The 20,349-nt window shown below is 39.9% G+C and overlaps 1 protein-coding gene across 1 annotated transcript in view; it reads right to left on the reverse strand.

Annotated features, from left to right (window-relative positions):
• The window catches only part of LOC132380092 (alpha-1,6-mannosylglycoprotein 6-beta-N-acetylglucosaminyltransferase B-like), a 919,103-nt gene that overhangs the window by 334,389 nt on the left and 564,365 nt on the right, over positions 1-20,349 (reverse strand). The gene's annotated exons all lie outside the window — the stretch shown is intronic.

The raw sequence follows: 20,349 nt of genomic DNA on the forward strand, positions 1-20,349 counted from the left end.
CCACAGTTTTAGAAGAAAATAGCTAACATACTTCATTCTTTTTAAGAAAACAAGGTGGAACTTTTTGTTTTGCAAAATTGTGTTTTGAAAAGTCAGTTGACAGGTCTCAAAATAGTGCTTGCCTGAATTAGTCATGCTATGTTCTGTTTTACTTTTGTTAAATGCTGGTCTAAGCTTTCAAGGGGCTGCAATTCAACCAGTTTCATGGTACTGTTTGCTGATGGCATGACGGTGAACACCAACTCTGAATGAACAAATACTATTTCAAGTGATTGAATATCTTTAAAGAGTTAACAGTCAATGCGGATCAGAATCAGAATCAGACTTTAATTGCCAAGTACCTGTGCACATACAAGGAATTTACTTCTGGCAGATGTTGTCTCTCTGCTCACAACAATAATAATGATAAATATAAATGAAAATATAGATTATACATACAGGTAGTGCAATCCAAGTAATAGTTAGCCGACAGTTAACCGGCAGTTAACTGTTCAGCAAAGTGACCGCAGTAGGGAAAAACACTTCTCCAGTGCCTATTAGTCTTAGTCTGGAGGGATCTGAAGCGCCTACCAGACGGAAGCAGTTCAAACAGTCCGTGCGCAGGATGGAAGGAGCCCTTTATGATGTTCCCCGCCCTCTTCTTCAACCTGGAAGAGTACAGGTCCACAATAGAGGGCAGGGAGGCTCCAATGATGCGCTCGGCAGTCCTCACTGTGCGCTGTAGTCTGGTTCTATCCTGCTTGGTGGCGGCTCCAAACCACACAGTGATGGATTAGTAATAACTTTCCCTCCTTGCTGACAATCAACACAGGAGCACCTCAAGGATGTGTGCTTTGCCCACTGTCTACTCTGTCTTCATTCTAAAAGCCAGGAGGCATGGGATCCAGGCAAACTTGGCTTTCCCACAAAAAGCAAAGGATGGTAGTAGAGTGGATTCTGTATCAAAGGGCCTGTACTGTGTCTGTATTGTTTGTGCATTAAATATCTTACCTAAAATTCTGTTCTTTATGTTCATTCACCTCTAACAAGGGGGAAAATTTCCTGCAGTATTACCTTAATTATTTAATTTTCCAAAAAATTATGTAAACTCACTAACTCCTCTGCTCCAAGGAAAACAGATTAAACCTTTCCAGATTGTCCTTATAATTGAAACAGTTTTGCGTCCCTTAGAAAGGATGTGTTGAAACTGGAGAGGGTTCAAAAGAGGTTCATGAAAGTGATTCCAGGATTGAATGGCTTGTCATGTGAAGAGCATTTGATAGCTCTGGGCCTGTATTCACTAGAATTCAGAAGAATGAAGGGTGACCTCATTGAAACCTATCGAATGATGAAAGGCCTTGATAGAGTGGATGACCAGAGGACACAACTTCAGAATAGTGGGGTGTCCTTTTAGAGCGGAGATGAGGAGGAATTTCTTTAGCCAGAATGTGGTGAATTTGTGGAATTCTTTGCCACAGGCAGCTGTGGAGGACAAGTTTTTATTTATATTTAGGCAGAGGTCGATAGATTCTTGACTGGTCAGGATGTGAAGGGATTTGGGGAGAAGGCAGGAGATTGGGGCCGAGAGGAAAATTGGATTAGCCATTATGAAAAGACGGAGCAGACTCAAAGGGCCAAATGGCCAAATTCTGTTCCTATATCTTATGGTCTTATAGAAACCCTCCATTCCAAGCAATATCCTGGTGAATCTTCTCTACACCCTTCTCCAGTGTTATTATATCCTTCCTACATTGTGACCAGTGCTGAATCATTTGAGGTCTGATCAATATTTTATAAAGTTGAAGCATAAACCATCCCACCACCATCAACACCCACCATGTATTCATTGCAACAACTAATGAAGGCAGGAATTCCATATGTTTTCTTATCCACTTTATCAGCCTGCACTGCCACCTTCAAGGACCTTTGGATTTCCATACTCTGTTCCTCAGTACTCCCTAGGATCATTATCCTTCATGGTTAAACCCTAGTCTCACTGGTCCTCCAAAAGTGCATCTTCTCACATGCATCAGGATAATTTCACCATCACAATGATATCATTCTGTAGCTTAAGACCATACAGCTTATCATCGGCAACACCACAAATATTCATATCATCTGAAAAATTACTTATCATACCTCCTACAACAACATTCAAATTATAAGGTTCCAGTACAGACTTGTGTGAAACAGCATTTGTCACAGACATCCAATTGCAAAATTAACCCTCTATCATCAGTCTCGGTTTCCTGTTGCTAGACCAGTTTTGGTTGCTATTTGCCAATTTGCCCTGGATCCCATAGGCCCAAGACTTTTGAATTGCTTACCCATGTGGGAATTTGTCGAGGGCCTTATTGAAACCTATGTAAACCACATCTGTGACAAAGGCCTCATCAAAATACTTCATAAACAGAATCAGCTTTATCACTGACATGTCATAAAATTTGTTACATAAATAATTAGCTCAAGAAAGGACCATGGGTTCCTGGTCGGTTCAGAAATTTGATGGTGGTGGAGAAGAAGTTGTTCCTTAAAATGTTAAGTATGTGGCTTTAGGCACCTGTACCTCCTCTTCAATGGTATTAATGACAAGACAGCAGATGCCAAATGGTGAGGGTTCCGAAGGAAGAAACACATCTTCTTGAGGCACCACCTCTTGGAAATGTCCTTGATGATGGGGGGGGAGGGGTTGTGTCCATGACAGAGCTAGCTGAAAATACAACTCTCTGCAGTCTTGTTTGATCCTTCACATTGGAGACTCCATACAGGTTGTGAAGCGACCTGTCAGAACACACTCATCTGTACATCTGTAGAAAATTGCTAGAACCACTGATGACATACCAAACCTCTTCAAACTCTTAACAAAGTAAGCTATTGATATGCCTTACCTTAGAAAGATGAAAGAATTGAGGGTTTTGTGGAACTGGCACTGAAGTCGAAGCTGGAGTAGATCATCCATGATCACATTGTTTTTGGGAGGGGGAGGATATGTTTGTGGGGCCTGGTGGTATATTCCTGCTCCTATTTTCTTGTGTTCATGTGTGCGTTGTGTTTTTGTGCACAATTTTACAGGTAAAATTTCACCAAGGTACAGCGCACATTCAAATTGCATTGAAATAGTTCTCAGGTCACATGCAGAAGCTTTGAAACAATGTTTGAGCCTACAGCCTTCTGACTCTGATGCACACATGCTGCCGCTCTCAAATCTGACAGTTTAGTATCTTCTATGACTGTATATCAATACAGGGGTAATTTACCAAAATCCTCACTACTGAGCAACTAGGTTGTGATACTGTTGCACATCATAAAATGACTGTCATCCAGTTCAAGATGGTTAAGACCACTGATGGAAGCCTCCATCTTCAAAACTTTCCTACGTGTAGTTTGCAGTGCTGTAGCTATTGAAAACTTTTCACTGCAAAGCAAATAGCTAGTTCAAAAACCACAAAATCCATAAGGAAAATACCAGTACAGGTTCCCCACAATAAAAATATACAAAGGGGATCAGAGCAGTAAAGTGGAATTGTCTTTATTTTATTTGAATGTAGAATATGTTGGAGATAGAACATAGACAAATAAAAATAAAAAGAACATACCTCAGGATCCAAGCTAAGTCATAATTTCAGATTAAAATTAGACTTATAAGATCTTATTTAGGTCAGTAAAATTACAATAGACTGCTAAAGTGACCTCAAGGCTTTCTGTCACAAAGAGATCCCTATACAATCAATCCTTTTATGTCAAAATCAGTCGACTAAATAAATGATTAATAAATCATTTTTTTCCTTTTGCAGCACAGAGTTTACATCCCTGATGGCCTGCTCCAATTGAACGAAGTGGTTTCGTGCATTATGCTAGGAATCCTAGACAACAAGCTCAGTATGAGATACATTCATCGTTATTAGTACTCTAAGTAAATCTAGATGAAGTTACATACGCAGCTGAATTGATAAAAACATTGCCAATCATTGCAGAATCCTTTTGTATTTCAGTCTTAGCATAATTAGCTATCTTATAGCACACATTATTATGGAGAATATTTTTGTGTTCATATTATTTATCAATGAACACCAGTTTATTTTCTTCAACAACGGTTGAAGAATAATTTCACTCTCCCAGCTGGAGCTTCAGCCAATAGTAATGTTTACCATCTATTTGGTTACAGGCTCACTACATCTTTCAACTGAGTGAAATTAATGATGAAAAATAAAATTGCGGCATAGCATGCTCTCGAATTTAAAACAGTATGCATAATTAGAAGTACCTTATTCCAAGAAATAGGTTTTGCAGGGTGTGAAGAAGAGATTCTCAAAAATGATAGCAGGGATTGAGCAGGGATGTAGATAATAACAGTGAGCCATTAAAGAAAACACAGCAGCTTTCATTAGAATGTTAAGGTTAAGAGGAAATTCGATAATGTTCTCCCAAAGAAAAGTTCTTTTTCCCCAAATGTTCCCTCGGTTGATGAGTCAGTGACAGAATAACATAAATTTAAGATAATCCAAAAGTAAATAGGTTTGATTTTAGTTTACACAAAAGGTTATCTTTATGAAACATTGCAGCACAAGCTCTTCACTGAATGTCTCTCCAGTTCACCACTTCCTCCTTTTGAAATTCACATTGCCTTCACTCCCCAAGAGCATCTCTTTAAAATCTGAACCGTACTCAAAGTTCTCCTTGCCTTCACAACTCACTCACTTTACAATCTCTTCCAACCACACACTCTTCACATTACAGGCATATTTGAACCTGAGGTGAACTATCTATGGCATGATGGTACCAAAATCGGCTGAAGATATTCCACTGAAGATATATTTAAAAAAAAGACCAAGTTAAAATAAAAAGAAAATGCTGTAAATACTCAGCAGATCAGGAGGCATATATGGAAGAAGAAATAAAGTTAACATTTCAAAGTCTCTTCATCAGTTCTGACCAATTTATACTCTATTATATTTTATCATTTATTTTTAAATTTGCAATTTATTCTCGTGGACCAATTTTTATTTGAGAAGTGAAGCAACCAAAGTTTAGAAATATTGTATGAACAGTGCAAATGGAAACTACAGTCCAATTTTCTTCTTTGTGACTGAATGGAAGATTAACAAGCATATTAATTACAACAATAAATTTAGTAACACAGCAAGTAGAGTTGTTGAATCACAACTGCAGTGATCTAGGTTCAATCCTGACCTCTTTCTGTGTGAAGTTTGCAAATTCTCACTGTGTTTCCCTCATGTGTTTCAGTTTGCTTCCACGTCACATAGCATGCCGGTTGGGACTAACAGATGCCTGATTCCTGGAGCTCTGAGCAGCGACTGATCAGGAGATCAGAAGTTTGAGAGGAGCCAATTTCACCCAGGCTTGCAAATGGAGTAAAAAAAGGCAGCAAGTCACAGCAGTGTTCTTGGAGCTCTGACCGGTGACCATTTGCGAGATGAGAAGCTTGAGAGGAGGGAACTTCACTCCTGTTCACTAATGGAGTAGAAAAAGGCAGCAATACACAGCAGCTTTTCTAAAGCTCTGACCAGCGACCAACTGGAAGAATCAGTCTTAAGAGGGGGGAACTTGACTCGAGCCAGCTGACTGAGTAGAAAAAGGCAGCAGCTCATGGCAGTTATTTTCATGGAATTTTGACCAATGACCAATCAGTTGTTGGGATTGATTAGTAGGAACAAATTAGAGAAAGGCAGGGGCATGTGCAGTGGCCATTGTTGGAGTGGATAGAGTGGTGATTTTAAGACTTTCATTCTTCGAGGCTTCAGCAAGGAAAGGCTTCAGTCACAGAAGGTCAAAAAGAAAAGCTGTAGGAAGAGGCTTTTTCCCCCTCCCTTCTTTACATTTGCACAGCTAGGACAGTGGAGATGCCTGGCAGGGTAGTGGAATGCTCCTCTTGTGGGATATGGGAAGGCAGGGAGACCTGCAAATACAACTGCGAGAAGTGCATCCAGTTGCACCTTCTAAGAATCCACGTTAAGGAGGTGGGGTTGGAACTGGATGAACTCCAGATCATCCCGGAACTGAAAGGGTGATAGATATGGAGAGGTGGTTACGACCAAGGTGCAGAAACTGGGAGGCAGTCAGGAAGGGGAAAGGGGTTAAGAAGCCAGTGTTGAGTACCCCTGCGACCAGCTCCTCAACAACACGTACATCACTTTGGATACTGTGAAAGGGGATGACCTAACAGAGGAAAGTCACAGTAGTCGGGCCTCTGGCACTGACTCTGGCTCTGTGACTCAGGAGGGAAGGGGGTGGGAGTGGGAGAAGAGGTGTGCTGTGGTAATAGGAGATTTGTTATTTAGGGGAACAGACAGGGGGTTTTGCAGGCAAGAATGAAATTCCAGAATGCTATGTTATTTTTGGGGTGACAGGGTCCAGGATAACTCAGATCGAGTCCTAGACATTCTCAAGTGGGAGGGTAGACAGCAGAAGGTTGTGGTCCATGTAGGCACCAATGATATTGGTAGGACAAGTGATGAGGTTCTGCTTAGGGAGTTCAGGGAATTAGGCGCTAAATTTAAGGGCAGGACCTCCAGGGTTGTGATCTCAGGATTGTTACCCATTCCAGGTACTAGTGAGGCCAGAACTAGGGAAGATTATACAGTTTAACATGTGGTTAAGGAGTTGGTGTAGAAGGAATGGTATAACTTCTTTAAATCATTGGGCTCTCTTACAGGGAAGGTGGGTCCTGAACAGAAGGGATGGTTTGCACCCGAACTGGAAGGGGACTAATATTGTTGGGGGAAGGTTTGTTAATGCTGCTCGGTGGGGTTTAAACTAGAGTTACAGGGGGATGGGAACCAGAGTGCCAGAACAGTTAGTGGAGAGGTTGTGGAGAGAGATATTGGTAAGACCTCAGACAAAGTCAGGAATCAAAAGGTTGAGCATGGTGCAACTCCTGCCCCGAGCTGTGTATATCATAGGAAAGGCCGATCAGCTCAGAGCATGGATCAACACCTGGAATTATGATATTGTAGGCATTAGTGAGTCTTGGTTGCCGGAGGGGCAGGAGCTACAGCTCAATATTCTGGGATTCTGTTGTTTTTGACATGACAGTGTGGGAGGGATTAAAGGAAGAGGGGTGGTGTTACTGGTCAGAGAAAATATCATGGCGTGCTCTATCAGGACAGACTGGAGAACTTTTCCAGTGGGTGAAGTTGAGAAATAAGAAAGGTATGATCTCATTATTGGGGCTATATTATAGGCTACCCAACAATTCAAGAGACTTAGAGATTTGGAGACTGTTGCAAGAAACATAAGGTTGCAATAGTGGATGATTTTAATTTTGTAGCACAAGGGAAAAATATACATGCAGGACAACAAATACCTTTTTGGGTCTTTAAATCCTTTATCTGTTTTAGTTGTTTTAATGAAGAAAGAGGTTATCAAAATAAAAACAACAAAATGAATTTAAAATAAGCACAGTTCCCGCTGTTACAATCTCAGCTTAATTTCGGTCCATACACTTGTTATGTATGCAGCATGAAAATAAATAAAACAGAATATACAAAACCAATACAGTAGTGGCAATTTTTGGCATACACATGCTTATCTTCCAAACACATATAGGCTAGACCCTGAAACGAGTTCTCCTCGCTCTCATGACTAGGCCGATAAGGAACTTTGCACAATCATGCTATCCAGCGCCAATACCTTACTTGCAAAAATCTTTCCTCATCTTACGACTAACACTTGACATCCTTCTAAGACATTTTAACTCTTCTTTCTGCTCCACATGTGCATGATGACGTCACTATTTTCTCTTAAAGGCACAGGCAGCTATTTTAGCATTACCAGGGTGAACACTTAAGAGTAAGTTAACAATTAAAAAAATGATATTCAACAATCACCTGGTTACATTAACTTTCAATGTTTTAACTGGGAATCCCATACTGTGAAAGGACTAGATGGGATAGAGTTTGTAAAATGTGTTCAGTAAAGTTTCCTTCATCAGCTCATTGAAATCCCAACAAGAGAGCGTGTGACACTGGATCTGCTATTAGAGAATGAGACAGGGCAGGTGACAAGTTTGTGTAGGGAAACACTTTGCATCTAGTGATCTAATGACAATGCCATTCATTTCAAAGTAAATATGCAAAAAGATAGGTTTGGTCTGCAGGTTGAGATTCTAAGTTGGAGTAAGGCCAATTTTGATGGTATCAGAAATGATCTGGCAAGGGTTTATTGGGCCAGGCTGTCTCCTGGCAAATGTGTACTTGGTAGGTGGGAGGTCTTCAGATGTGAAACTTTGAGTGGGCAAAGCTTATAAATGCCTGACAGAATAAAAGGTAAAGATCAAGTCTAGGGAACCATAGTCTTCATGAGATATTGAGGCCCTGGTGAAGTAAAAAAAAAGGTACCTATCAGGTATAGGGAGGTCGGAACAAATGAGGTGCTTACGAAGTATAAGAGATGAAAGTGAACACTTAACTAAGAAATCAGGAGCTAAAAGAAAGCATGAAGTTGCTCTAGCAGACAACATGAAGGAGATCCTAAGGGATTCGACTGATATGTTAAGAGCAAAAGTATTGCAAAGGACAAAAATTGGCCCTCTGGATGATCAGAATGGTAACGCATGTGTGGAGCCAAAGCAGATGGGGGAGATCGTAAATAAATTCTTTGCATCTGTATTTACTCAAGAGATGGACTCAGAGTCTATAAAGTGAGGCAAAGTGGTGTCAGATTCAGGGACCCTGTAGAGATTACAGAGGAGGAGGTGTTTGCTAACCTGAAGGAAATCCGGGTGGATAAATCACCAGGGTCAGACAAGATGATCCCTCGGACCCTATGGGTGGCAACTTCAGAAATTACCGGGCTCCTAGCAGAGATACTTAAATCATCCTTAGCAATAAGATTGGACGATAGCCAATATTATTCCGCTGTTTGAAAAATGGCTCTAAATATAAGCCATGAAATTATTGGCTGGTGAGTCTGACATCAGTTGTGGGTAAGTTATTGGAAGATACTCTAAGGGTTTGGATACAGAGTATAAGTATTTGGATAGACATGGGCTGGTTTAGGATGATCTGCATGGCCACATACATGGTAGATCATGTCTAACCATTCTTATAGAGTTTTTTGAGCAGGTTACCAGGAAACTGGATGAAGGCAAGGTAGTGGATGTTGTCTACATGGACTTTAGCAAGGCATTTCACAAGGTCCCACATGGGAAGTTGGTCAAGAAGGTTCAGTCGCTCGGCATGCAGGATGAGATAGTAAACTGGATTAGACATTGGCTCTGTGGGAGAAGCCAGAGAGTAGTAGTAGATGACTGGAGCCTGTAAACATTGATGTGCTGCAGAGTCAGTGCTGGGCCTTTGTTGTCAGACATCTATATCAATAATCTGGATGATAATGTGGTTTACTAGTTCAGCAAATTTGCAGATGACACCAAGATTGGGGGTGTAGTGTACAGAGGGGAAGGCTATCATGGCTCGCAGGGGGATCTGCATCAGTGGGACAAATGGGCTGAAAAATAGCAGATCGAATTTACTGCAGACAAGTGTGAGGTGTTGCACTTCAGTTGCACCAATCAGAGTGGATCTTACACAGTGAACAGTAGGGTACTGTGGAGTGTGGTGGAACAAAGGGATCTGGAAATACAGGTCCATAATTCATTGAAAGTTAGGTCACAGGTAGATTGGATTGTAAAGAAAGCTTTTGGCACATTGGCCTTCATAAATCAATGTGTTGAGTATAGAAGATGAGATGTTACGTTGATGTTATAAAAGACATACATAGGCCTAATTTGAAGTATTGTGTGCAGTTTTGTTTACCTACCTACAGGAAAGAGGTAAACAAGTTTGAAAGAGTACTGAGAAAATTTATAAGGATGCTGCCGGGACTTATGACCTGAGTTATAAGGAAAAATTTTGTAGGTTAGGACTGTATTCCTTAGGATGTAGAAGATTGAGAGGAGGTTTGATAGAGGTTTACAAAATTATGAGGGGTTAATGCAAGCAGGCTTTTTCCACTGAGGTTGGGTGGGATGACACCAAATGTCATGGTTTAAGGGTGAAATGTAAAAAGTTTAAGGTGAACATAAGGGGAAGCTTCTTCACTCAGAGGGCTGTGAGAGTGTGGAATGAGCTGCCAGCACAAGTGGAGCATACGAGCTTGATTTCAAAATTTATGAGAAATTTGGATAGGCACATGGATGGTCGGGGTAAGGGGGGGGGGGAACTAGGGTGCCAGTGCAGGTAGATGGGAGTAGGCAGTTTAAATGGCTTCAACATGGACTAGATGGGCCAAAGAGTCTGTTTCTGTGCTGTATTTTTCAATGACTCTATGCTCCTGGTTTAGTAGTAAAATTTAGGGGTGGAGGGAAGAAGTAATGCGAATGTTGGGAGAATACAGTGCATGGAACATTAGCAGGTGAATTGGATTGCTTTGTGAACTGTCATAGATTTGATGGGAAAAACCATTTTCTTCTATGTTACATGTAAACAAGGTGGCAGAAAGAAACCCGAGTAGAGTTAAGGGCAAGCATGGGCTGAGTAGGCTCAAGGGCAAGTTTCTATATCCTACACAACCCTAGGCAATTTTATGAATTCTCACAAAACTAGACTGAGTAACTTTTAGAAATTTCTTTCACGTTACTAAGCATACATAGATAAAGCCATAAAACTTTCCCTTGGTGACCTTTCTTTCAAAGCCAAGAAGGTTTTTTGTTCTCCTCTTGGAAGGCAATTTTAGGGAATTTAAAGGCTTTACATATTTTAATAAGCTGTCAGATATTCTTCTGGAATTTATCTGGAAGAACATAGTCTGCGTTGTTTGGTTTGTTGAGCCAGGCAGGTACATCAACAAGTTAATACCGAATCCTATTTGTGCAGACCCAGTTTAGGCAAGCTGCTTATCTTCATTTCTTTGTTCTGTTTAGAGCTTCCCTTTGAGCTGAAAACTTTACTGTGTGGAATAAGACTTTCTTGTGCACTTCATGAATAAACTGAGACACAGAATTAATTACTAATGAGACTGCAACTTCATAGGCTGGGTGCACAGAATATGAATTTGGATCAGAGGACTCTATGCAAGTAAGTTAAATGCTTGTAATATAATTTAATACTGCTATTGCCACAACAGACCATGGTTGTGTGATAAGAAAGCATCATGACATAATAGACCACAAAAGAAATGAGCAGGCCCACGCAAGCCTTTGTTAATGACACAGGCCTTACCCATATTAATACTGGGCAGTTAATAATAGAAAATAGAAATCAATTCAGCTTAATTAAATGGAATGGTTTAGAATGTCCCTCATGTATCATGGTTCTTAACAATCTCCAATCAAATACCAAAGAACATAGAACAGTACAGCACAGGAACAGGCCCCTTGATTTACAAGGCTGTACTGAAACAATTAAATTAGTAATCAAATGACCAACTAAACTAATCTATTCTGCCTACACTGTGTCCATATCCTTCCATTTCCCTCACGTTCTTGTGCCTATCTAAAAGTTTGTTAAAGTCCCTAATGTATCTGCATCTACCACCTCATTGGACAGTGTAGCAGAGGCTCCATTACTCATTGTATAAAAAATTTGCCCCTCACATCTCCTTTGAATTCACCACCTCTTGTCTTAAATGCACGCCCACTGGTATTAGACATTTCAACTCTGGGAAAGGACACTGTTTCTCATCCCTGTCTATGCCTCTCATAAACTTTAAAACTTCGATCAGGTCTTCCCTCAGCCTCCGCCACTCCAGAGAAAACAACCCACATTTGTCCAGCTTCTCGCTATAGTATGTGCCTGCTGATCCAGGCGACATCCTCGTAAACCTCTTCAGCACCCTCTCCAAAGCCTTGCCATCCTTCCTATAGTGGGACAACTGGAACTGTATGCAGTACTCCAGATGTGGCCTAACTAGAATTTAATAAATTTGCAGCATAACTTAATGATGTGAACTCATTGCTTTGACTAATAAAGGTAAGAATACCACATGCGTTCTTAACCACCCTATCAACCTTTCAGAGAGCTATGAACTTGGACCCCCAAGATCCCTCTGCTCATCAACACTGTTAAGGGTCTTGCCCTTAACAATGTGTTCTCTCTTTACATTTGACCTGCCAAGGTGCAACCCTTCACATTTGTCCCATTTAAACTCCATCTGCCATTTCTCCACTCATGCTTGCAACTGATCTCTATCTGGCTGGATTCTTTGTCAGTCTTCTGCACTATCCACAACACCATCAGTCTTGGTATCAACTGCAAATGTATCAACTCACCCACGTACACTTTCATCCAGATCATTTATATACATCACATATGGCAGGAGTTCCTGTAAAGATCCTTGCAGAACAGTAAAACAAGAAATGATGAGCTTGCTATGATGTCTGACCCAGCAATTTCAGTACAGTCCACCATAAGCCAGATGAAATGAGGGACTCAATTTCTTTCCCAATTTTCTGCTTCATTCCCACTTCGATTTCTGTGCTTCTGGCCTCACCCATTATTTTGATGCAGTTCACAGTTCAGGAAGAAGTACATCATTTTCTGACAAGGCACATGATGAGTTTCCAGATTCAATGCTGAGTTAAATAATTTCAAACTGTCACCTTTCCAGCTTTTCTGATCATGGTATCCAGCATTTTTTATCCAGATCCCTTGTGGTAATTTCAGATGACCAGTCTGCATTTTCACCTCTTCTGAGTTGTTGTCAAATTGCCATTTAACCTCTCCCCTCATCAACTCAGAAACCCACTTAACTTATTTGTTTGCCAACTTCAATAGATAGCATTTGGTCCCCTCAGCCACTTTATTTGCAGATTGAGAACAGCTGGCATCCAAGCACTGATTCCTGCAGAAACAACTTCTCACAACCCATTAACTTGCCAGTCACCTGTTCACTCCCACTCTTTGCATTTTGAGTGTTAAACAATTCTCAGACTGTGCTAGTTTGTCTTGTTGACTAACCTCCTGTGTGGGACTTTACTGAATGTCCTGTGAAAAAAATCTCAATATAGCACACCCATTTGTTCCAGTGGACTCTCCTACGACTCCAACATAATGGAAAAAAATTATTTCCATTTCATAAATCCATACTGACTCTCTGCAAAATTATAATTACCTTATTATTCTTTTCTTAGTACACTCTCATTGCATCTTTGTTATAGTTTGCAGCATTTTTCCTTACTGCTGACATGAGTGTAACAAGTTGCTAATCAGAGCCAATACACCAAACACTGCATGTTTTCTTTGGTCTGTCTAAGAGTGTTAGCTTTTTGGGCTTTTCTTTGGACCTCCAATTTAAGAAAAACAAAATTGCCCTCATCTCTTTGTGTAATTAACAAACTACTAATGAGATCTGAAAACATAAAGTAGGGAGCAATATCATTCTGGAGGGTGCAATTTGAGAGGGATGTCACAAATTCTGAAAGAAAATAATTTGAAATGTGAGTAATCATATTGCTCAAGTATGACAAAAATTACTTTGGCATTGAAGTTTTAGAAAACTGTTTAGAGAACTCCTCTTCCGACATATTGCTAGTGAGCTGAACTTCATCTGAAATGATTCGTTGGAGTTTATGTTATATACTCACAATTCAATATTTTCCATCATGCTATATATACTTACAGCCTGACTGATGGCATAGTGGTTAGGCATCACTTTACAGCGCCAGCTTTAAGATTAGTGTTCAATTCCCACCACTGCCTGTAAGGAGTTTATACATTCACTGCATCTCCCGGCACTGCAGTTTCCTCCCACTTTCCAAAAGACAAACAGTTAAGGCTGGTGAGTCATGGACAAGCTACGAGGGGAGAATGATAAGTTCGTGGCCTAAGGTAGAAGGAGTCGATTTTAGAAAACCTAGCACATTTATTTTTCAACACAGTCCCCTCCTACATTTACACACTTAGTCCAGCGGCCGTGGAGCATACGGATCCCTTCTTTGTAGAAGTCGGCATCTTGGACCTCCAGAAGTGGTCCACAGCAGGGGTGATTTATAAGTTTGTAGCCTAAGGTAGAAGGAGATGAGCTATACAGCTCTCGTTACATGCACACACAGGTCAACTCTTTGAGTGATTATGCAGAAAGTTTGAAGTTAATAACTCATCTCCTTCTACCTTAGGCCACAAACTTATCAATCACCTCTGCTGTGGACCACTTCTGGAGGTCCAAGAAGCCGAATTCTACAAAGAAGGGATCCGTATGCTCCACGGCCGCTGGACTAAATGTGTAAATGTAGGAAAAATAAATGTGCTAGGTTTTCTAAAGTAGAGTCCTTCTACCTTAGGACACAAACTTATCAATCACCCCTTGTATGTTGGTGCCAGAAACATGGTGACATTGTAGGCTGTCCAGCACAATCCTTTAACACAAACAACAAATTTCACTGTATGTTTTGATAAATAAAGTTAATTTATTAATCTCTACATATTATTGCAAGAATTAAAAGAAAGCTCTCTTTATTGCCTGCTCAATTCATTAAACATAAAAAGAGAAAAATACAATAATCTAATAGATTAAAAATAACCATTCAGGAGGAAAGCAGAATTAGTTATGTTTCTTCTACCATACTTTTGATCAATCAGAAATGATTGAAATCTGTGCTGAATTGGAAGCTCCATGGAATATGGTTTGAATTCTGACAATTAAAAAAAAGTTGTCAAAATTCAGATTCCAAATCTCATTCTCCTCCAGCTAGAAGAACAAAGACAGCAACAGCACTACCTGGAAGTTGTTGTTCAAACCATAGATCATCCTGACTTGGAAATATATTGTCATTCCTTCACCATCACTGAAAATCCCTGAAAATCCTGAAAGTCCCCCAAAAAAAACCAAATCCTGAAAATCGCTCCCTCACAGCATTACAGCATTTACTGTAGATATTGCCACACCTCAAGGACTGTAATGGTTCAAGAAGAGAGATCACCTCCATCTTCTCATGGGCGATTAGGATGGGTGATCAAATGCTGGCACAGTCTGCAAAGCCCACAGCCCTTGAATGAATAAAACAAAGCATTTGTCTATTATTCTGGTTACATGCTGATTTATATAAAGCAGTTGCAACTTGAACCCTTTGTAGTTCAAGGCAACAAATGGAAATTTTGTGAATACATTATTTTTAACACATCAATCCAAATAGGCTCCATCTAGAAATCTGAGTTAAGACTCTCTTTGTGCCTCTGACTCTGTGTTCTGAATGCGCAGTCTGAATTGCACGTTCCTTATTTTTTTCAGCCCAAAATAGCTGTGAGGGTAGGGGTTTGTACGAGACTTCAGTCACAACAGTGCTATCAATAATGCAACTTGTTAGAGTTAATGCTATAATTACCTTTTGTAGCACAGATTCCATCAGTGTTCTCTTTCCCGGGAATGCAGCTGAAATGTGTGTACATGATGGACAGGTGAAATCCCAGTACTGATTTCAATCCTACAATCATTGCCATTCATCTTCCTATCCCCTGATCAAGTAAAAATCCCTGTCAAAATATCACCACCAATTCCCGAAACTGATATGCAACAACTTTCTGCTTTCAAATGAAAATTAGATTAAGATATAAAATATCAGATTAGCAGTGACAGGCAATTTGTTTTATCATTTTTAACAGAGATACAGTACTATGCAAAAGTCTTAGGCACATATACATAGCTAGGATGCCTAAGACTTTTGCACAGTATTGTAGTAATTTTATGTATTGCACTGCACTGCTGCTGCAATAAGAACATATTTCATGACACATGTGAGTGGTGATAACCCTGATTCTGATATGGGTCTCTATTGTGGACTGACAGTGGGAAGGAGCCAGGGAGAGGGAAATCATGGTTGGGAAGGGAGCGAGAAGCAGCAGAGAGACAATTTGCAATGAACAATAAAGCAATTGTTTGGAATCAAATGACCTTGCCTGGAGTCTCAGGGCTGGGGGTGTCTGCATCTGTGCCACCCCCCACCCCCACACCTGTCCCATGATGCTCCACCCTTGCCAATCCCAACATCCTTTGCTCCCACCAGATATACAAACTCGCTCTCCACTCAATGTTGACAAATACAGTACCCTAGCTACACATATATATGCCCAAGACTTTTACACAGTACTGTGTATTCCTTTGGAAAGCAAAGACTATTCAAGAAAGTTGTTCTATCTGTGGCCAACACAGAAGTTAAGAATGGTGTGAAATTGAAAGTAAAGTCTTATAATGTTGCAAAGTTTAGTGAAAGGCCAAACAATTAGGAAAAAATTGGAAATGTGCCAAGGATAATAAAGAGGGAGAAAACAGATTAAGATTAAAACAAGTGGAAAATATAGAAACAGGTACTTATATCTAGTGCAGGTATATGGAAAGAAAATAAAACAAGTAGCTCTGGTAAATCTTGGACCTCTTGAGGATAAGACTATGGAATTCATAATAAATAAATGGCAGATTTTTTTTAACAAAATACCTTTATCTTTATAACAGAAGATTCTAAAAAAGCCTGAAGTATATAATCAGACAGCAAAACTAAGAGATGAACGTAAATCAACTGCTATGTCTCAGAAAATGAACTGAGCAAAGCAATGGGACAAGAGGCTGGTGACTTGCATCCTTATGTTTTCAAAGAAACTGCTGCAAATGTACTGGAAGTATTGGTTGTGATCTTACTAAGTTCCTTGAATTCTGGAAAAGCCACAGCAAACTGGAAAAGGACAACTCTCCTTTACACGAAAGGTGGGAGAGAGTAGGCAGAAAACTATAGACTAGCTGGGAAACTGTCATGAGGAGAAGACTGGAATCCATTGTTAAGGAGGCAGTAGCAGGACATTTAGAAAGTCCTAATCGAATCAATGCTGCAAGCAATTTGTAAACGGATACACGAAGTTTAAGTAAACTAGAAAACTCGGGCTGATAGTGTACAAAGTACAATGTAGTAAAATGTGAGAAAGATTAGAAATACAGCATTTCATTTAAAAAAGAAACTGCAGAGTGGTAGTACAGAAGAGCCCGGATATATTTGTACTTGAAGCACAGAGAGTTAGCATTCGATACAGCAAGTAATTAGGAAGGCAAATAGAATTTATGCCTCTGTCGCAAAAGGAATGGAGTGAAAAAAGTAAGGAAATCCCTCTACAAGTGTACAGAGTAATCCACATATGGAGTACTGTGTACAATTTTTAATTCCTAATTTAAGGAAGGACATACTTGCAGCAAGCAAGATATGATTTCCTGAGAAAATGGAGCTGTTTAATGAGGAAAGGTTGAGCAGATTGGTTATTTGGTGATTAGATTTTAGAAAATGAGTGGTGATTGTCAGATTTGACTGTTTAATTCTTAGATTAAAATGTTCAATTGATATTTTCTTTGCAGTTTAACAGTTAATTATCTGCTTGTACTTTAAATGTTTTTAACATGTATGTAATAGTTTAATACACCTCTAGTGGCTATACGAAGTATAATTCTGGAAAGTTTCTATGTTCTGCACTATTTGAATAAGTGCTTTCTCATTGATTAACTTGGTTCTTGATGCACCATCAATAACTCTCGGAGATGTGAGGTGAGAGGCAGGCTTTTATTAGCTGGAAGAAAGCACTGTCAGCAGCAAGAGACCATCACACAACATCCTGGAGACTAAGGGAGGAGCAGTGCCTCCAATCGCCTTTATACAGGGGTCTGTGGGAGAAGCCACAGGAGCAGTCAGCAGGGGCGTGTCCAGACAGGTATATGTAGTTCACCACAGTTCTGCAGCAATTTATTAAGTCATTTCTCATTGACTCTTATGTATAAACTTGGACCATAAGACCATAAGATATACTAAGATAATTAGGTCATTTGGCTGATTGGGTCTGCTTCACTATTTCATTCTGGCTGATCCATTTTCCCTCTCAGTCCCAATCTCCTACCTTCTCCCCATATCCCTTCCCGCCCTGCCTAATTAATCAACCTCTGCCTTAAATATACCCAATGACTTGATCTTCACAGCCACTTGTGGCAATGAATTCCACAGATTCACCACTCTCTGGATAAAGAAATTCCACCTCTTCTCTGTTCTAAAAGGACATCCTTCTATTCTGTGGCTGTGTTCTCTGGTCTTAGATTCCCCCACCACAGGAAACATACTCTCCACATCCACTCAATCGAAACCTTTCAATATTCCACATGGTTCAATGAGGTCACCCTTCTTTTTCTGAATCCCAGTGAGTAGAGGGCCAGAGCCATCAAACACTCCTCATATAACAAGCCTTTCAATCCCAGAATCATTTTTGTGAACCTCCTTTGACTCCTCTACAATGTCAGCACATCCTTTCTTAGATAAGGGGCCAAAACTGTTCAGGACACTCCAAGTAAGGCCACACCAGTGCTTTATAAAGCCTCAACACTACATTCTTGCCTTCATGTTCTAGTCCTCTTGAAATGGATGCTAATGATACATCTACCTTCCCCACCACCAACTCAACATGCAAATTAACTTTTAGGGAATCTTGCGCTGTAGCCTCTCTAATTCCTTAAAACTACCTACCACTCCACCTATCCTTGTATTGTCTGCAAACCTAGCCACAAAATCCATCATCCAAATCATTGGCCTATAATGTAAAAAGAAGCAGTCCTAACATAGACTCCTGTGGAACATCACTAATCCCTGGCAGCCAACTAGAAAAAACTCCGTTCATTCCCATTCTTTGTCCCCTGCCAATCAGTCAATGTTCTATCCATGCTAATATCTTTCCTGTAATACTCATTAAGTAGCCTCATCTGCAGCACCTTATCAAAGGCCCTCTCAAATCCAAATAACATTCACAATTCTCCTTCTTCTATCCTGCTTGTTATTTCTTCAAAGAATTCCAACAGATTTGTCAGGTAAGATTTTCCCTTCAAGAAACCTTGCTGACTACGGCCTCTTTCATCATGTGCCCTGAAACAACCAACTGCAACATCTTCCCAACCACTGAGGTCACAGTAACTGCCTATAATTTTTTTCTTCTGCCTCTCCCTTCTTGAAGAGTGGAGTGACCTTTGGAATTTTCCATTCCTCCAGAACGATGCCAGAATCAATCAACTCTTGAAAGGTCATTACTAATGCCTCCACTGTCTAGTAAGCCATCTCTTTCGGAACCCTGGAATGTTCGCCATCTAGTCCAGGTGACATCTACCTTCAGAACTTTCAGTATCTCAAGAACCTTCTCCACAGTAATGGCAATTTCACATACTTCTCCCTCCTGACACTCTCAAACTTCCAGCACACTGCTAGTATCTTCCACAGTGAAAACTGATGCAAAATGCTTATTCAGTTCATCCCCCATTACTACCTCTCCAGTATCATATTCCAGCAAACCAATATCTACTCTGATTTGAATGGAATTTTTCCTAATCTACGGGTATAAAATACATAGCTAAACACAAAGCAGCACAATGTGACTCTTCTTGACATCTTAGTCTCTTGTCTCTAAGCCTTCTGCTACTTGCTTCTATCCCTGTTTCCTTTGTTCTACCAAAGCAAAGAAATGAATTGTGAAGTCTTTTTCCTGAGTTCAGAAATAACATTGGATCTAAAACTTTAGAATCCAGGAAGTGGCGTAGTCGGTGATGATTTCTTTGTTACTCAGAACAATCAATGACAATGTAAAAATTTTAGCGTGAAACAAAAGGGATAAGAAGTTTCTTTTATGTTCCAATTTGTCTGAGAATGCTTAGTTCTGGCTTCTACATCATTGGACAGGATTTAGGAATAAGGAAATGTTACTTTAAAAACAGATCAGTAAACAAAGATACAAAATCTGGTGGAGCATCAAGAAATTAAATTAATACCACACAAGCAGTGGAGCATGGATAAAAAATAATTCTGTAAATTCATGCAAACCAGTAGAGTGAGTGAGAAAACATAAATACGTGTGAGCTAGAAGAGCATTGGGAAAAAAGAATTAAATTCAGGTTGCAAGATAACTGATTAAAATTTCAGTTGCAAACTCAAAATATTGAGATCACGATCCAAGTAATAAAAAGTACAATGAATTAAGATCAAATCAAAACAATGCCCAAAGTTGTGAAAACAACTACAGAATCTGTAGTTACATGGGAACATACAACTGATGGTTCAGGTTGCTACTTGAATAGAACTTGTGGTTGGATAAAGTTAATGAGAGAATCTAGGTGGAATATACTATCAATGTTGAATTTAATGAAACATAGCTCTTAGATGATATTGTGAAAGTATGGGATAAGACCCATACTGATGCCTGCTACTGATTCAGAGGTAAGACTGTGAGGTCGGTTTGATCAAATGTGTGAGCAATTGAGAGAGTTAACGGGATGAGTAAAGTCTCTTACTAATTGAAAGGAATATGCACCTTGCATGAAACTACAAAAACAGCACAATAGAGAGAATAAGCAGACTAAAGAGCAAATCTTAGCATTAACCGAGCAGGTGGAAGAGCAACACTGTAATTCAAGTATGTT

This window comes from Hypanus sabinus, chromosome 23 (assembly GCF_030144855.1).
Source record: "Hypanus sabinus isolate sHypSab1 chromosome 23, sHypSab1.hap1, whole genome shotgun sequence".
Lineage (NCBI taxonomy): Eukaryota > Metazoa > Chordata > Chondrichthyes > Myliobatiformes > Dasyatidae > Hypanus > Hypanus sabinus.